The sequence below is a fragment of the Nipponia nippon genome, unplaced genomic scaffold (assembly GCF_047370975.1).
Source record: "Nipponia nippon isolate SJK-2023a ecotype South Korea unplaced genomic scaffold, ASM4737097v1 scaffold_22, whole genome shotgun sequence".
In the NCBI taxonomy this organism is placed as follows: Eukaryota; Metazoa; Chordata; class Aves; order Pelecaniformes; family Threskiornithidae; genus Nipponia; species Nipponia nippon.
Window position 1 is genome coordinate 2710689 of NW_028262339.1, and position 15062 is coordinate 2725750.

The 15062-nt window shown below is 41.5% G+C and overlaps 1 protein-coding gene across 1 annotated transcript in view; it reads left to right on the forward strand.

Moving 5' to 3' along the window:
* LOC104013860 (NAD(P) transhydrogenase, mitochondrial-like) overlaps nt 1-2544 on the forward strand; it is a 97165-nt gene extending 94621 nt beyond the window's left edge. The window contains exon 22 of the mRNA XM_087760365.1: nt 1831-2544. The gene's annotated coding sequence lies outside the window, so the exon portion shown is untranslated. The remainder of the gene's footprint in view (nt 1-1830) is intronic.
* The last annotated feature ends 12518 nt before the right edge of the window (nt 2545-15062 follow it).

A 15062-nucleotide genomic window follows, 5' to 3' on the forward strand; every position in this document is an offset into this window, starting at 1 on the left:
CACGGTTAACATTTATACACTCCGAGCAACAGTTACGCTTTAGTCACCCTTGTTCCCATTGGTTCTTCCGATGCCTCGTTTTCATTTAAAGTTACAGTATCCTCCCTTTTTATTGCGCATGCTCCCTGAGGAAGGGGTTTTGTTGGTAGGGGGTTTCCTTGCCTGAGGGCCGGTTTTTACTATGTTAATTACGATAGTTCACTTGTAGTTCAAGTTATTCTTCTTGGTCTTATCAGTGGTTTTGTTCCCTTTGCGCTTCTCTCTAGTATTTTTTAGTCTGCCTGTTCTATGGTGCCATCCTGTTCCTTCTCCCAGGGCCGTGTCTTATTAACTATCTTCAGAGGCTGAGTAATATCCTTTGTTTTGTTTCTCGCATGTCTCCAACAATAGCTCCAGAGCTGGAAAGACAGAAAATGCACAGGAGAGCAGGCATGATGTGCCTGTTTTATTCAGGGCCAGTAGATGAGCAGAAGAGTACTGTCTGCCCACAAGAAATAGATTTGCTTCTCACCAAAATGCGTCTTTGGGAGTTGCAGCTAAACCAATTTAACACCTCTGTTCTGAATTTTGTCAGGTTTTCACTCTTACAGACCTGCACTCGTGCCTTAACACCCCCTGCTGACACCCTGTGTGTCTGTGAATTTTTAGTAACTCATAAGCAGTGTATTTTCTGTAAGTTGGTTTTGAGCTGTTCTGAAAACGTTTGTTAAGTTGTTATGCTTAAACTGGTATAGCTTCTTAGCTCTCTACCTTCTCACTCCCCCGCATTTTTTTTTCTCTTCCTAAGATCAATCATGAGAAGAAAGTGGCATGTTAACCTAATTCAGCAAAGCATTGTCTTGTGCTTGAAGTAGAGTACCTGCTAATTTTTCTGTTCGATTGGAGTGTTAGGCTGTGATAACCATGCATATTCTAGAGATATCTGAGTCAATAAGGTCATTTGCCAAGTGCATTTCTAGGTCTAGGAGTGCTTTTGCTTCAGGAAGGCTGCACACTTTTGGCCTTTTCAGGAAGAGTGTTCTGTTGTAGCCAGTTTACTTACTCTGTGGTGCTTTCGCTTTTCAGTGATGTAAGGGACCTGCAAAGCATATTAACGTGGGTGATACTTTTGCAGCAAATGGGCTTATTCATAAAGAAACAAAGATATCTGTCACAAGGTTTTAAATATGGTACTGCTTGGAAGGTGGACGTGAATGCTTGCTGTGCGTGATATGGATGGGGCTGATGATTGTAGCCAGACAAAATGGTAAAATAGTCCTATTACTTTAAAAAGTCATTGAAGAAAACCCACTGAGCTTGTTGGTATAAGCTTTGCTGGGGGAAAATTTACTCTGTTGGTCCATCCTGCAGTGATGTGTTTTCAGGCATTTCTGGCTACTAGTTCCTTCCACGTTGTCACTAGAAGCATCCTTGCCATTTTTATTGCAGTAGGCTCTCCAAAGCTGCTTTGCAGGTGCAACGACATTCTGAAAGAGTTTTCTTACGATGGAGGGATTGAAAATGTACTCCTAGTTTTTGTTTAGTTTTACTGGGAATTGAGCATATTCTTTTGCATACCTGTTGCATCAGTCATACTTTTAACTTTCCAAAAAAGGAACAGCTGCTCTCCAGGTGAAGAGTCAAATCTATGGGCCTTGTTCCCTTTCCCACCCACTCAGTTACCTGCGACACTGGAAAAGTACTTACAATATTGTTAAGATTTAACTGTTTCTTTTTATTAATTCGTATGTGTGCTTAAACTTCTCAGCTTTGTAGGTCACAGGTGGCAATTTTGTTATATAAAACAGAGTAGTCAGTACTTATTAATGGACTTGGAATTTTTCCTGTTAGGTTTGGTATTCACCCTGTGGCTGGCCGTATGCCTGGTCAGCTGAACGTACTCCTAGCAGAAGCTGGTGTTCCCTATGATATTGTACTGGAAATGGATGAGATCAACGAAGACTTCCCAGGTTAGCATGCGAGCTATAAGTTTCTAGTAGATTGGATTTGATCTTGTCAATTTTTATTTGATTCTTCTGGTTTTACACCACACAAGGATTTTAAAAATAGAAAATCTTAGGCCATTCAGTTTCTCTTTGTGCCTGTTCTGATACCACTGTAGAGGAGCAGAGGTCTTTCTCTTGCAATCTGAGTGCTCTCCTAGCTGATGGCAAGTGAGCACAGAGGAACACAAGAAATGGCCTGACTCAAAAGCAGAAAACTGAGAAGCAGAGAGTACAGACAGGTTAAAGCAAAGGGAAATATTGGATGCAGGAGTACGGAAAAGAGTAGGTATTGAAGGGAGAGGGATAAATAGGCCTGTGAAACTTGTTTCTTTCAGAACCAAGAGAACTTTTTTTAATTGCTTGTAGCTGTGAAATAAATGACAAATGCTGTGTCTTTTTTTTATCACTGTTACTGCTCCATACAGGAAAATATTGTTATTTCTTTAGGTCAGGTGCTGTGGATGATTTGACCCTGTTATATTTTGCAAAGCAGTATAGCAATGTACAGACAACGTCTTGTTTTCCTACATCTTTATTTAAAAATAAGAAAGTTTTTCTAATAAAAGGTTTTTCTAAAGAATATTCAAAGGAAAAGCTAGGCACGGAGACATTTGAAAGTGCTGATACTGTGTGTGTATGAAACCACATTTAAATATCAAATGATCGAACTTTGTGTCGCAGAGTGGCCTAATGAGCCCCTTGAAATGGGGTTCTAGATGCTTGCAGTTTGCTGGGGGTAGTTGGTAGCACACTTGGACTCTCACGTATAACTTGCCTTGATAAGTTTGTAAAATTGAATTTTATTAAATAAAAGTTATTTTTTTAAATGTAAGTTTTGCATCCGTCTCTGTTTGAATTATCACAGGCTCTTAATGCCTGAGGAAATAATTTATAGGGCTGTAATTTTGTGGGTTACTGTGTTATGACCACTTATAAATGGCTCCTTATGGCACTAAAAGGGCCAAGAAAATGTAAACACAAACCAGAAATAAATACCTGCAACATGAAGAAAATTACAAGGAGAGAGACCGTGTAGCCTAACAATTCAACTCCACTTAATGGCTCCATTCAGCTCCTATTCAAGTAAAAGCATGTTTTACTACTGACTGTAGTGAAAGAAAAATTGAATGTTAAAATCTTTCCTGTAACATGACAATCACCTAACTCTGTGTTTAATAATATTGATACTCATTTATTTTTTTTTTTTAATATTGGGCTGCAGTTCTTTACTACCAAATATAACTCCTATTCCCTCTTTTCTCCAAATTTAATAATGAATATTTTGAAATACTCCTGTAGATTTAGGCTTGGGCCTATTAATAAGCTCTTTATGACATTTTATGTTGCAGTAGTTAAAGGGAACTGTTGGCTGGGACACCTGATGGGAGCCAGGCACTGTGGGTCCTGATCAGTTTTTACTGGAGACAGATATGTGCTCTCATGGGGAGGAATCGGAGCTTTGCTGGGCTGAGCTGCCCTGTGGAAGTGCACACCTTATTGGCAAGAGCATCCGAGCGTCTGTCATGGGCAAAACTTCTCAGGGAATTTTTACTTATGTCCAGTTAATATCAACTTCTGATCATTGCTTTGGGTATGGAGAAAAAAGAACATCAACAATCCAAAAAGCATTTGAGCCAAGCACTTTCCCTTCTCCTTTCCCAGGCTTGACTTCCCTTGTGTTTGCTGTGGGTTAAACTCGGTCTGTCCCAGTTATTCCAGTCAGGCAACGGGTAACATAGGAGCTTTGGGGCTGCATGCATAAGTGTTTTTTCTGCTGCTCTCTTTGCTTATTTTTTTCTGCCCCAGTGGGATGGGGGAGAGAATTGGAAGGGTAAAAGGGAGAAAACTCGTGGGCTGAGAGAAGAACAGTTTAATAATTGAAGTAAAATAAAATAGAATAGTAGTAATAGTAGTAGTAGTAATAATAATAGTTGTAGTAATAATAATAATAATAATAATAATAATAATAATAATATTATGCGAATCAAGTGATACACTGCACAATTGCTCACCACCCACCGATCAATGCCCAGCACGTCCCCAAGCAACGATTGCTGCCCCCCGGCCAACTCCCCCCAGTTTATATACTGAGCATGATGCCATATGGTATGGAATAGCCCTTTGGCCAGTCTGGGTCAGCTGTCCTGGCTGTGCCCCCTCCCAGCTTCTTGTGCACCTGGCAGAGCATGGGAAGCTGAAAAGTCCTTGCCTAGTGTAAGCCCTACTTAGCAACAACTAAAACATCAGTGTGTTATCCACATTATTCTCATCCTAAATCCCAAACACAGCACTATACCAGCTGCTAGGAAGAAAATTAACTCTATCCCAGCTGAAACCAGGACAACAAGCTAAGCTCTGTGATTTACTGATTTAGGACAGTGTTTTTCTATGAGGAGTCTGTGAAAGACAGCTAATAAAATCAAGGCTTTGCTTATGTTTGCTATACACGCCTCCCACCTTCCCTGCAGAAATGTTAAAGATCCAGAAACAGAACAAGCCAAAAATCTCTGTTTTGGCCATTCTTGGTCACGTTAAATCTATTATGAGTTTTGCCAGTAAATCTATTTGAACTGGGACAGGAGGCTGTGTGTGAATATTTAATGTGGCTGAGACAAACAATCCTACCTTTTTCCCACCAGAGAAAACTTTTACTAAATGGTAAGAAAATGAAAAGAAGTGATGTAATCAGGAAGCTTTTTTAGCCACACTGATGGTTTGCAGAAGGGTGGGTGCCGTACGAACAATGTTGCATGAGCCTCGAAACCTCCTGGCAGGGAGGTTCTGAATTCAGTTCTGAATGAAAAATCCTTGCCAAATTAACCCTGTCATGTTTTCCATCAGTAGAGCTGGATATTTGTGTATAATTTCTGTGGGACTGGAGGATGGTAATGTATACACACAGAAAAAGTTCAATTTCAAGTAGCTGCTAACATCCAGTAAACAATATTTTCCAAATTCCTTTCAAGGCTCCTAAAACTGAATTTTTTTCTAAACACTGCCATTCTCTGTGATGTTCAAGACTATTGGTGAGAAGCCTTCATAACTATAAAAAGAAAAGAATTGGACACAAAATATTTTGTATTGAAGCTGCAACAGATAGCGTGCCTTCTTCCTAGCCAGAGTCCTCTATTTTCACTGTGGTCATCACCATAGCATTTCGGCAAAAAAGGATTCCAGGCTGCTTCAAAGCTGTGTGCCTCTATGCACTTTCCCTGTTTGATAATATCAGATGGCCTTGCTACAGTTCGTTTTTTATCATCATAAAATGGGGAGATTCTAGACCCTTATACTATGGGACTTGATGACCAAGGCAGGCAGAACACACAAAGCTGTTGTTGGTACTGAAAAGGCACCTCTGAGTTCACTGACTTTTTAAAAAGGAAATAAAATCCCTGTTCAGGGTTTTTTCAAAGCATCACATGCATGTATTTGTGTTTATGCACATTCATAATGAGCAGAACTATGGCAGCATTGCAATCCCTATCCTCAATAGTGAGGTTAGAAAAGAAAATTTCTGTGTTGAACCCACAGTTTGTTTTTGTTCACATAGCACAGGCCATAAACATCAGCCACTACAGCTCATCCAAACACAATGAATTCCCTTTCAGCTCAAAAGCCTGAAGAGTGCATGGATGCATGCATACAGTCCTTGCTATTCTCAAAGGCCTCTCAGACAGCCTCTTGCATGCTTGCTATTAATGCTGTCAAGAGAATGAAGCTGCTTGGGCTTCATTTAAAGAGGAAGAGACATGATGGGCCATACTTGAGAGCCGGAATATTTATCCAAGAGCTTATGCAGTGCTTCCGGATATTCAATAAACAGACTTCAAAAAACATGAGGATAACTTCAAAATCATGACTCGGCACATCATAAAATGTACCATGCTTTGCCTTTTGACTTTGAACTTTTAGTCATGAGGGATGTGCATCTTTAAACCTCAGCACGAGAAACTTCGTTTGGTACCCAGACCACCTAACCTGTGGCTTCATTTTAACCACATCAGGACGCTACTCTAGGATCCCTTTCTCATCAAGGGAGAGAAAGAAGTGTCTTTGGAGGCCTGTAGAGGGAGATCCTGTCTGCTTAAGTTTTGCAGGCAGGATAGATTCTTTGGGTGCTTTAGGGTTTCCATACAAGCTGAGTGCTTAAAGCACCAGATGCTCCTGCTTAAAAACAGAAAACTGAGGTTCTTCATGAACTGGGATTTTAAGAAAAATATAATGTACTGGAATATTCTTGATAAAATCCTTTGATCTGACAACACTATGAGTGAGCAGATAACAACAATATAGTTTTGTTTGGATTACTTAGGGCCATTAAATGCCTACAACTGCAGATCTCAGAGTTTCCTTACCTTCTCCTTACCTTCTTCCTTAATCACAAATGATGATTAAAAGGTTTGTTATGTTATGATGAAATACTACTAATTGTCAAGCCACAAACTGTACTCCAGAAGTAGTTGAATACATGGCTATCCTGTATCCTGTCTCCTATAAGCTGATTTTCCAATAAATTCTCAAAGTGCAAATGATGAAGTGATTTGGACTGCATATATCACAGTGGATGGACACACTGGATTGTGCCCATTCATGTGTGTCTGGATGATCTTGCTATCGTGAGTCTTATGGAGAGCTTGCTAAGAATTTGCAATGCAGTTGTTTCCAGTCCTCACAAGCTTATCACACCCTTACACAAATAAAACAGGAACTCAGAATCTTCTGACTCCTACTGGCTAACATCACTAGGTACTTCTACCCCCTGCCTGGAGGCTAAAATGGCATTTTCAATCATCATTTGTGATTACGAGGTGAATGTATGTGACGGATGTTGAGTTTAGTTAACAATAGAGAGTAAAGGTAAGAAAGGACGTTTTCCCATCAGTTATAACAGAAATGGATCAGCCTTGAGGTCTGTGAGTGTAGATCAATACTTATTTATTTTTTGCTTCTTTGCTAGGATTATTCATAGGTTGAAAATTAATCATTTGTATTGTATTACTGCTTTCAGTCACTGACTATGTGGGCAATGCTGAAGTCAAGGGCCTTTAGTTAGTCTCTATCTTTCAAATAGGAAATAATATCACTAGAGGATATAATTTACCTTGTAAAAGCTGTCATCATAATGTTAGCTACTGTATCACTGCTAACATCATATACTATTCCATGAACAGCTAAATCCCATAACATTTTTCCTATGTCACACCTCCAATGACTTCATCCTTTGACTTTGTGCAGGACCAAACACAGAAGTAAAAAGCAGGATCCAAACAGGGTGACATTCCACTAAGCTGGAGAACGTATTTTGAGCTTTAGTAGTAAAAACAGAATTTCTGTTCTAATTGGTAAAAGGCATTGCCATGTCCTAAATAAGCTGTGAACTGAGAGAAAGAAAAATTTACATGTTTTAAAATATGGAATCAATCATTATGACCCGTGAGCAGGAAGGTTCATCACACTGGTAGTTTTATTTTTTGTGCAAGCAGCTAGCTTCTATTGACAAGATAACAAAAGTGCATAAAAATATTTCCAACACTACTGGTTAGATATAGCCATAAATGGCAATTTATGAAGCAGCTGTAATAGGTGTGATAATACTTTGCATTTTGAACAGGGCCCGTTATCTAAGCTAGAAGACTTATAAATATTGAGCTTCAGAAAATTCTTGTGAGTAAATATAGCAATATTAAGTTTAGAAGAAAGATTATCTGAAATGTTAAGCAACTTGCTGAAAGTCATATAGTAACCCAGCGCCTGACCTGGGAATACAGCTCTCTAGTTAATGCTCTAAGCTGTTAGGCTGCACTAGATTACAGTTCACTGGAACTGTAAATGAACTCAGAGCAGTCCTAATACATACGGAAATGATGCCTTAATGTCTTTTGTCAGCAAATTAAAAGGCAGCAAGTCAGCCACACTGGAATTTACCAGAGAATTTGATGCTGGAACAGTTGGATTTAATAATGCAACTAATTATACTAGATGTGGCATTATATGAGAGGGTTCTACAGCACAGACAGAAATGACATGTTTGTTTTGAGAGTATGAAAATCCCATCTTGGGAAAGTCAGCTGAGTATTCAGGCTTGACTTTGAAGCCTTCGATGAGAAAAGCATGTCTGATCTAATCTCTGAGTGACAGGTTCATAAACGCACACACTACAGTTGATACGCTAATGGCCATATTATGTTCTGCTGATTTTCTTTGCCTTGCTCATTCAATTTCTCTAGAGACATCCAGAGATGAAAGAGAAAAATGCACAGTATGTTGTAAAGACCAAAAAGAGTTTTTGTTTGCAAACTCTTGTTATCAAGCAAAGCGTTAGAAACGTACAGCAGCTCATGTAACTTAAAGAGGCCATGTAGTATGAAAGAATACCCGTCTTTTAGATGAAAACCTGTCAGTGTCCATAGGAGGTAAATGTAGATTAGTGAAGATACAATGTCATTGAGAACTGCAGGCTTCTGTCTTTGCTCACATTGCTGGTCACATCTATGGAAACAATTTGCTATCAATTATGACTCTCTCCTGCTTTATGTCATGATGTGACTTATAAGCAGAAGAATAACTGGCTTCGCTTCTTACTAGGGAATTCTTCCAGAGTAGGATGAAGCAAGTCTTCAGCAAGTGCGAACTGATAGTGAAAACAAGGGTTGCTATGATGCTGTATCTCTTATTGGTAGCTGCCACAGCTGCACTGAAGCTCTAGGCAGCTGGGACAAAAATCAGCGTAGTCTATGAGCTGTGAGAATGTAAAGCAATTGAGTGAAGGCCACTGATTTTCTGTGCATCCAGCAGGGTAGAAAACTCTGTCTCTGTAGCCCTTAGCAACAGCTGGTATAGAACATTACCAAGTCCATCATACAAAAATCTTTGGAATCTTTGTTTATTCTGCTTCAAAATCAAGTCATTTCATAAAGATAGTTTAATTTGATACCCCACTGGAAAATCATCTCTCTTTAAGATCTCTGAGTTTAATTCTTGGTATATGCTTTTCTCTTACAAAAGATAAAGTGAAAATGCTAGTCTTGCATTCATAGGCAAGATGTTCTTGCCAGTTTTATAGACATAAAGCCATTAATCTTGCCATTAACTGTTTAAAAAAAAAAGTCCATTAGAGCATGAGTTGCAAGAAAATTATCTAGCTCTTGTAGCTATATTTTCTCATTTTCAAATGTCCTCTCTTGTGTCAAAAGCTTAACTGCATTAATTCAGGGATATGTCATGGTGTGGAAAAGGGCACTGAGCTGGAATGCTGGGGTTTATCCCCAGCAGTGCCACTCTCCTGTTCGGTGGCCTATGGTGAGTGACCTTCCAGTGTAGCATGTCTAAATACTCCCTGCCCTTTGCCCACTCAGAGCCTATGCACTGTCTACCCCACACTAGAAAATATAGGATTCTATCTTGATTAGGCATTAAGAGGCATTCAAATGATGTGTAAGGTACTCCATTCGTCAATGCACTCTATATGTCTTGATGATCTGCCTTCAGATCTATCATCTTACTAGCAAAACATTTGGTCCATTTCTTCGTGCTCTTAGGAAGTCAGCTGGATAACAAACAGCTTGTGTTGCTCGATGCTCCTGTCCCCTCAGTGAACTTGATGCCTCAGCCAAGTGACATTTCATTTCCAGTCAGTGTGGAATGATGAGAGGTGGACACAGGACACTGCACAGTTTTGTTCTCTTCTTTAGCCTTTCTCTGGTCCCTAGGTCAATAGATACTGGGATTGCAGTGAGACTGGCGTATGTCATGTGCAGGGCCTCAGAGACCTTCCTGGCAACCTAAAGAATGGATCATCCTAATGGACTTTGAAGATCCTTTTAATCATTGGTAGGCAGCGTGTGATGACTGTTAAAAGCTGTTTTGTGGATGGGGTATAAGAAAACAGAATAACTTTCTCAGAGCTCTGATTAGCCCAAGCAATTGATCTTTGAGCTGTTATAACAGAAAGTGTTTAGTAATTTGGCCTAATTTGCATAATACCCATAAATTAACATAGTAAGTTATAAAAAAAATTAAGACACTGTTTCTGCCCCAAACTACTTTTTCCAGGCAGATACTTTATTAGTGCAACTCAGTTCATAAACTAAAATAATGCAACGCCTTCCTCCCACGTTGTAATTTACAAAAATTGCATCAATAGCAAAGAAAGAAAAAAAGAGCATTCAGGCACAGACAGATGGACAGCTTTACAGATGAAAAGTAACAGAGATGGATGGAACCCTGAAAGAAAGAGAGCAAGAAATAGCATTCAAAAGGAAAATATCTTTCAGTAGTATATACTTGCTTTATAGGAGACTGGGCTAGAAAACAGAAAGACAGAAATCCTAAATCCTGCAGCATAGTTGTCTCTAAATTTGTGCATTTCAAAGCCCTAATTACAAGGCTTATGGTGGTCTTAATACATTATGTTATCAGAGAATGTGTACTAACAACTTAGAAAATAAGGAAATAGAGAGGTTTCAGAGGGTTATTTCTTTCATACAAGGCAAGGTAATGGGTTTGCTTACAAAACAGGTGATGTACAATTTGATTCAATTGATCAGTCTCACTTTTGTGATTTGGTTTTCTAACTGAAGTGAGAAGCATGTCTAATACTGTCAAGTAGAACCGTTTAAAGAGAAGGTATGAGAGTGCTTTGTTTTTAGAACTTAATTAGACTTGTAATTAAGCCATCAGTGAGACAAAAAATAAGACAAATAAGAGTATTACGTTGTTCCAGAGGAAAGTTTAGTAGCATGAAAGAAAAGTTGAAAAGATGGAATAAAATGTTTGAAGGGATAAACAGAAGATGTAGAATGAAGGAATAATTAGTATCAAGAGGATTTGCATAACCATCAGTACATGCTGTCCCTCATACTCTGAACAGAATGCTAGAGCTTGTCATTGATATTAATGGAAATGGAGGGTCAGTCCTTCAAAGGAGCTGACTCTGCAAAAACTGACAAACTAGAAGGCCCTGTGAAACAGAAAACCAGGAAATGTAATGCAGAGCAAAGAGGGGATACAGCCATGGAATCAAACATTAAATGCAGAGGAGGAACGGAACAATTACATAGTGAAGTTGAGAGTGTAAAAGATAAGAAAAGCAATACCGGCAAATGAAATTAATACTCTGAGATTAAGATAATAGAATTTCCAGGAGAGCGGATAGTGCATGAGAGACAAGAAGTCAGTAAAGGAAGGAGAAGGGCCTCTAAGAGCAGCCTGAATGAATTTACTGCCAGAAAAGTTAGAAATTGGTAAAATCTCTTTTAAAGCTGTGTCCCTGCAAAAAGGAATTCAGCACAAATGAAGAATCTGGCAAACTATGGATCACTTGAAATATCATGTAAAAATGCTCCTGAATCTTAAATACAATTACATAAATGTTAGCCTGTAGGTTCAGTGAGAAAGGGGAGTTGACTCCCTTTGAATGAAGGCTTAACTGGGAAGCAGAATGCTATGGCAAAGCCCTTTCCTCCCTGTGAGAGTGGACCTTCGATGACCAAATCAGTTTGATTGAATGTCTAGGTTTTGGGTACTGGGCAGTCTAGCTCTGTGCCTCAGGAATCTGAGGCAATACTACAACTCTTGCACAGTCAACTCCATCTGTACGGAGAGGTTGGGTCTTCCAGAGACTTCGCTGACAACAGGCATTCCCAGCACCATGCTGCTTGGATGTATTTCCAGAGAGCCTACCTGGTGGTGGAGCTCTTGTTTCTAGTCTTTAAAGTAGCAGGCAGGCGAGGAGCTTGAATTTAGCCAAGCCACAATCACTTTTACTCTGGAAAACACTAGACAGTTACAAAACAACATCCTGTACGTACCCTCCTCCCCCACTTAGTGTGATCTCATCCCTCCTGGGAGTCCTGATTTGGACAACATCTTTCCTGCCTTTTCATCAGGCATGTGGTAGTGGTTTGGCCTTTTTACTCATACGATCAACTTCTTATCATGGTCTCTGTCCTTTTGTTCGCATATTTCAACTGGGAGCAGCCTCCTCACCCTCCCCTGGCTTCTTTACGCAATCTGTCAAAGCAATAACCTTACTGGTAGAAACCCCCTTTTTCCAGTAAAGAGAGATTATCAAACACCAATGGATCTTGACTGCTCTCTCATTGTTAATCCCATCTGAGATCTCCATATGTCAGCATGAGTGTTGTCAGTATTCAGAAGAGACTGAGCCTGAGGCTCAGTTGGTCAGTGGAGACATTGCAAAGCAAGGATTTGAGGAAAAGTTATGTCAAAATGGCATTTTCGAAAGGAGGAGTCATTCCTGGGATAATGTAAACATCCCAGTGCAGAAGTCCAGTTCTCATCTCTAAGTTAAAAGAGGAGGAACTAGGTCATTTCAGTGCAAGTATTGCACATTGGTACAGCATAAAGTTTCGCTCTCACAACCCACCCTTTCCATACCATAAAATTAGTACTCATACATTGTCAACTTCCCGATGTATTTACAAACTGTGCAAGTCAGTTCAGGTGCTTTCCAAGTCACTGGAGAGGCTGATGAGCTCTCATGTTCTCCAGAGCCCATGCTTTTGCTTGCAATTCTTTCCTCTATTGACCTTTTTCATTTCAGTTTGGCTTCTTTTCTTTCAAAATATTCATTTTGTAGCTGACTGAAAAATCTCTTAGATTGTCTTGATCCAGATCATCGTGAAGATGAATTTGCATCACAGAAAAACACTGCTACTATGTTTGGCTTTAGCTGAGATCCTTGCTGGCTGTTTGAGCAGAGGCCAAGGATTTAATTTATCAAGGGACTGAATTTTTTTGTTACCTCTCCCATGATTTGGTCTCTACTCAATGGGGGACTCTATCCAATGCTGTCTGGCATTGTTTTCAAGCAGCATAACACTTGTATCAAAGAAGAAAGGGGGGGAAAAGGCACTTAAAATGTTCTTTCAGTTTTTACTTGTAAACACCCCCATGGGAGTAATTTACTGTGATGATTCAAGCATGCTTGCAATAAACAGGAGGAGCTGGAAGCCACTGTGCGGCAAGAAAACTATGATGTGGTCGCCATCACGGAAACGTGGTGGGATGACTCGCATAACTGGAGTGCTGCAATGGATGGCTACAAGCTCTTTAGAAGGGACAGGCTAGGAAAGAGAGGGGGAGAGGTAGCCCTGTATGTTAGGGAGTGTTTTGACTGTCTAGAGCTTAACGAAGGTAATGATAAGGCTGAGTGCTTACCACCCAACCAGGACGAGGAAACAGATGAAGTATTCTACAAGCGGCTGGCTGAAGTTTCACAATCCCTAGCCCTTGTTCTCGTGGGAGACTTCAACTTACCAGATATCTGCTGGAAATACAACACAGCAGAGAGGAAGCAGTCTAGGAGGTTCCTGGAGTGTGTGGGAGATAACTTCCTGACACAGCTGGTAAGCGAGCCAACCAGGGGAGGTGCCCCGCTGGACCTGCTGTTTACGAACAGAGAGGGCCTGGTAGGCGATGTAGTGGTCGGAGGCTGTCTTGGGCTCAGCGACCATGAAATGATAGAGTTTTCAATTCTAGGAGAAGTAAGGAAGGGGGTCAGCAAGACCGCTACCCTGAACTTTAGAAGGGCGGACTTTGGATTGTTTAGTAGTCTGGTTAACAGAGTCCCTTGGGAAGCAGTCCTGAAGGGCAAAGGAGTCCAGGAAGGCTGGACGTTATTCAAGGAGGAAATCTTAAAGGCGCAGGAGCAGGCCGTCCCCATGTGCCGCAAGTCGAGCAGGAGAGGGAGAAGACCGGCCTGGCTGGACAGAGAGCTTTGGCTAGAACTCAGAAAAAAAAGGAGAGCCTATCGCCTTTGGAAGAAGGGGCAGGTGACTCAGGGGGACTACAAGGATGTTGTGAGGATATGCAGGGAGAAGATCAGAAAGGCAAAGGCGCAGCTGCAACTTAAACTGGCCACCACCATTAAAGACAACAAAAAAAGTTTTTATAAATATGTTCGTGACAAAAGGAGGGTCAGGGAGAATCTCCCTCCTTTGTTGGATGCAGAAGGTAACCTGGCCATGAAGGATGAGGAGAAGGCTGAGGTACTTAATGCCTTCTTTGCCTCAGTCTTTAATAGTCAGGCTAGTCATCCTTGGGTTTTTCAGGCCCCTGAGCTGGGAGACGGAGATAGGATGCAGAGTGAAGTCCCAGTTGTTGAAGAGGTGACAGTCACCGACCTGCTCCTCCACCTGGATGCCCACAAGTCCATGGGGCCAGATGGGATCCACCTGAGGATACTGAGGGAGCTGGCAGAGGAGCTGGCCAAGCCACTCTCCATCATTTACCAGCAGTCTTGGTCAACCGGGGAGGTTCCAGATGACTGGAAGCTAGCAAATGTGACGTCCCTCTACAAGAAGGGTCAGAAGGAGGATCCGGGGAACTACAGGCCTGTCAGCCTGACCTCGGTTCCGGGGAAGGTCATGGAGCAGATCATCTTGAGTGCCATTACGCAGCACGTGCGGGACAATCGGGGGATCAGGCTCAGCCAGCATGGGTTTCTGAAAGGGAGGACCTGTTTCACTAACCTGGTCTCCTTCTATGACAAGGTGACCCGCTTAGTGGATGAGGGGAAGGCTGTGGATGTTGTCTACCTGGACTTTAGTAAGGCCTTTGACACTGTCTCCCACAGCATTCTCCTGGAGAAGCTGGCTGCACACAGCTTGGATGGGTGCACTCTACGCTGGGTTAAAAACAGGCTGGACGGCCGAGCCGAGAGAGTGGTAGTGAATGGAGTCAAATCCAGTTGGCGGCCGGTCACAAGTGGTGTTCCCCAGGGCTCAGTACTGGGGCCAGTCCTGTGCAATATCTTCATTGATGATCTGGCTGAGGGGATTGAGTGCACCCTCAGGAAGTTTGCAGATGACACCAAGTTGGGTGGAAGTGTCGATCTGCTGGAGGGTAGGAAGGCCCTACAGAGGGATCTGGACAGGCTGGACTGATGGGCCGGGGCCAACTGTATGAGATTCAACAAGGCTAAGTGCCGGGTCCTGCACTTGGGTCACAACAACCCCATGCAATGCTGCAGGCTTGGGGAGGAGTGGCTGGAGAGCTGCCTGGCGGAAAAGGACCTGGGGGTGCTGGTTGACAGCCGCCTGAACATGAGCCAGC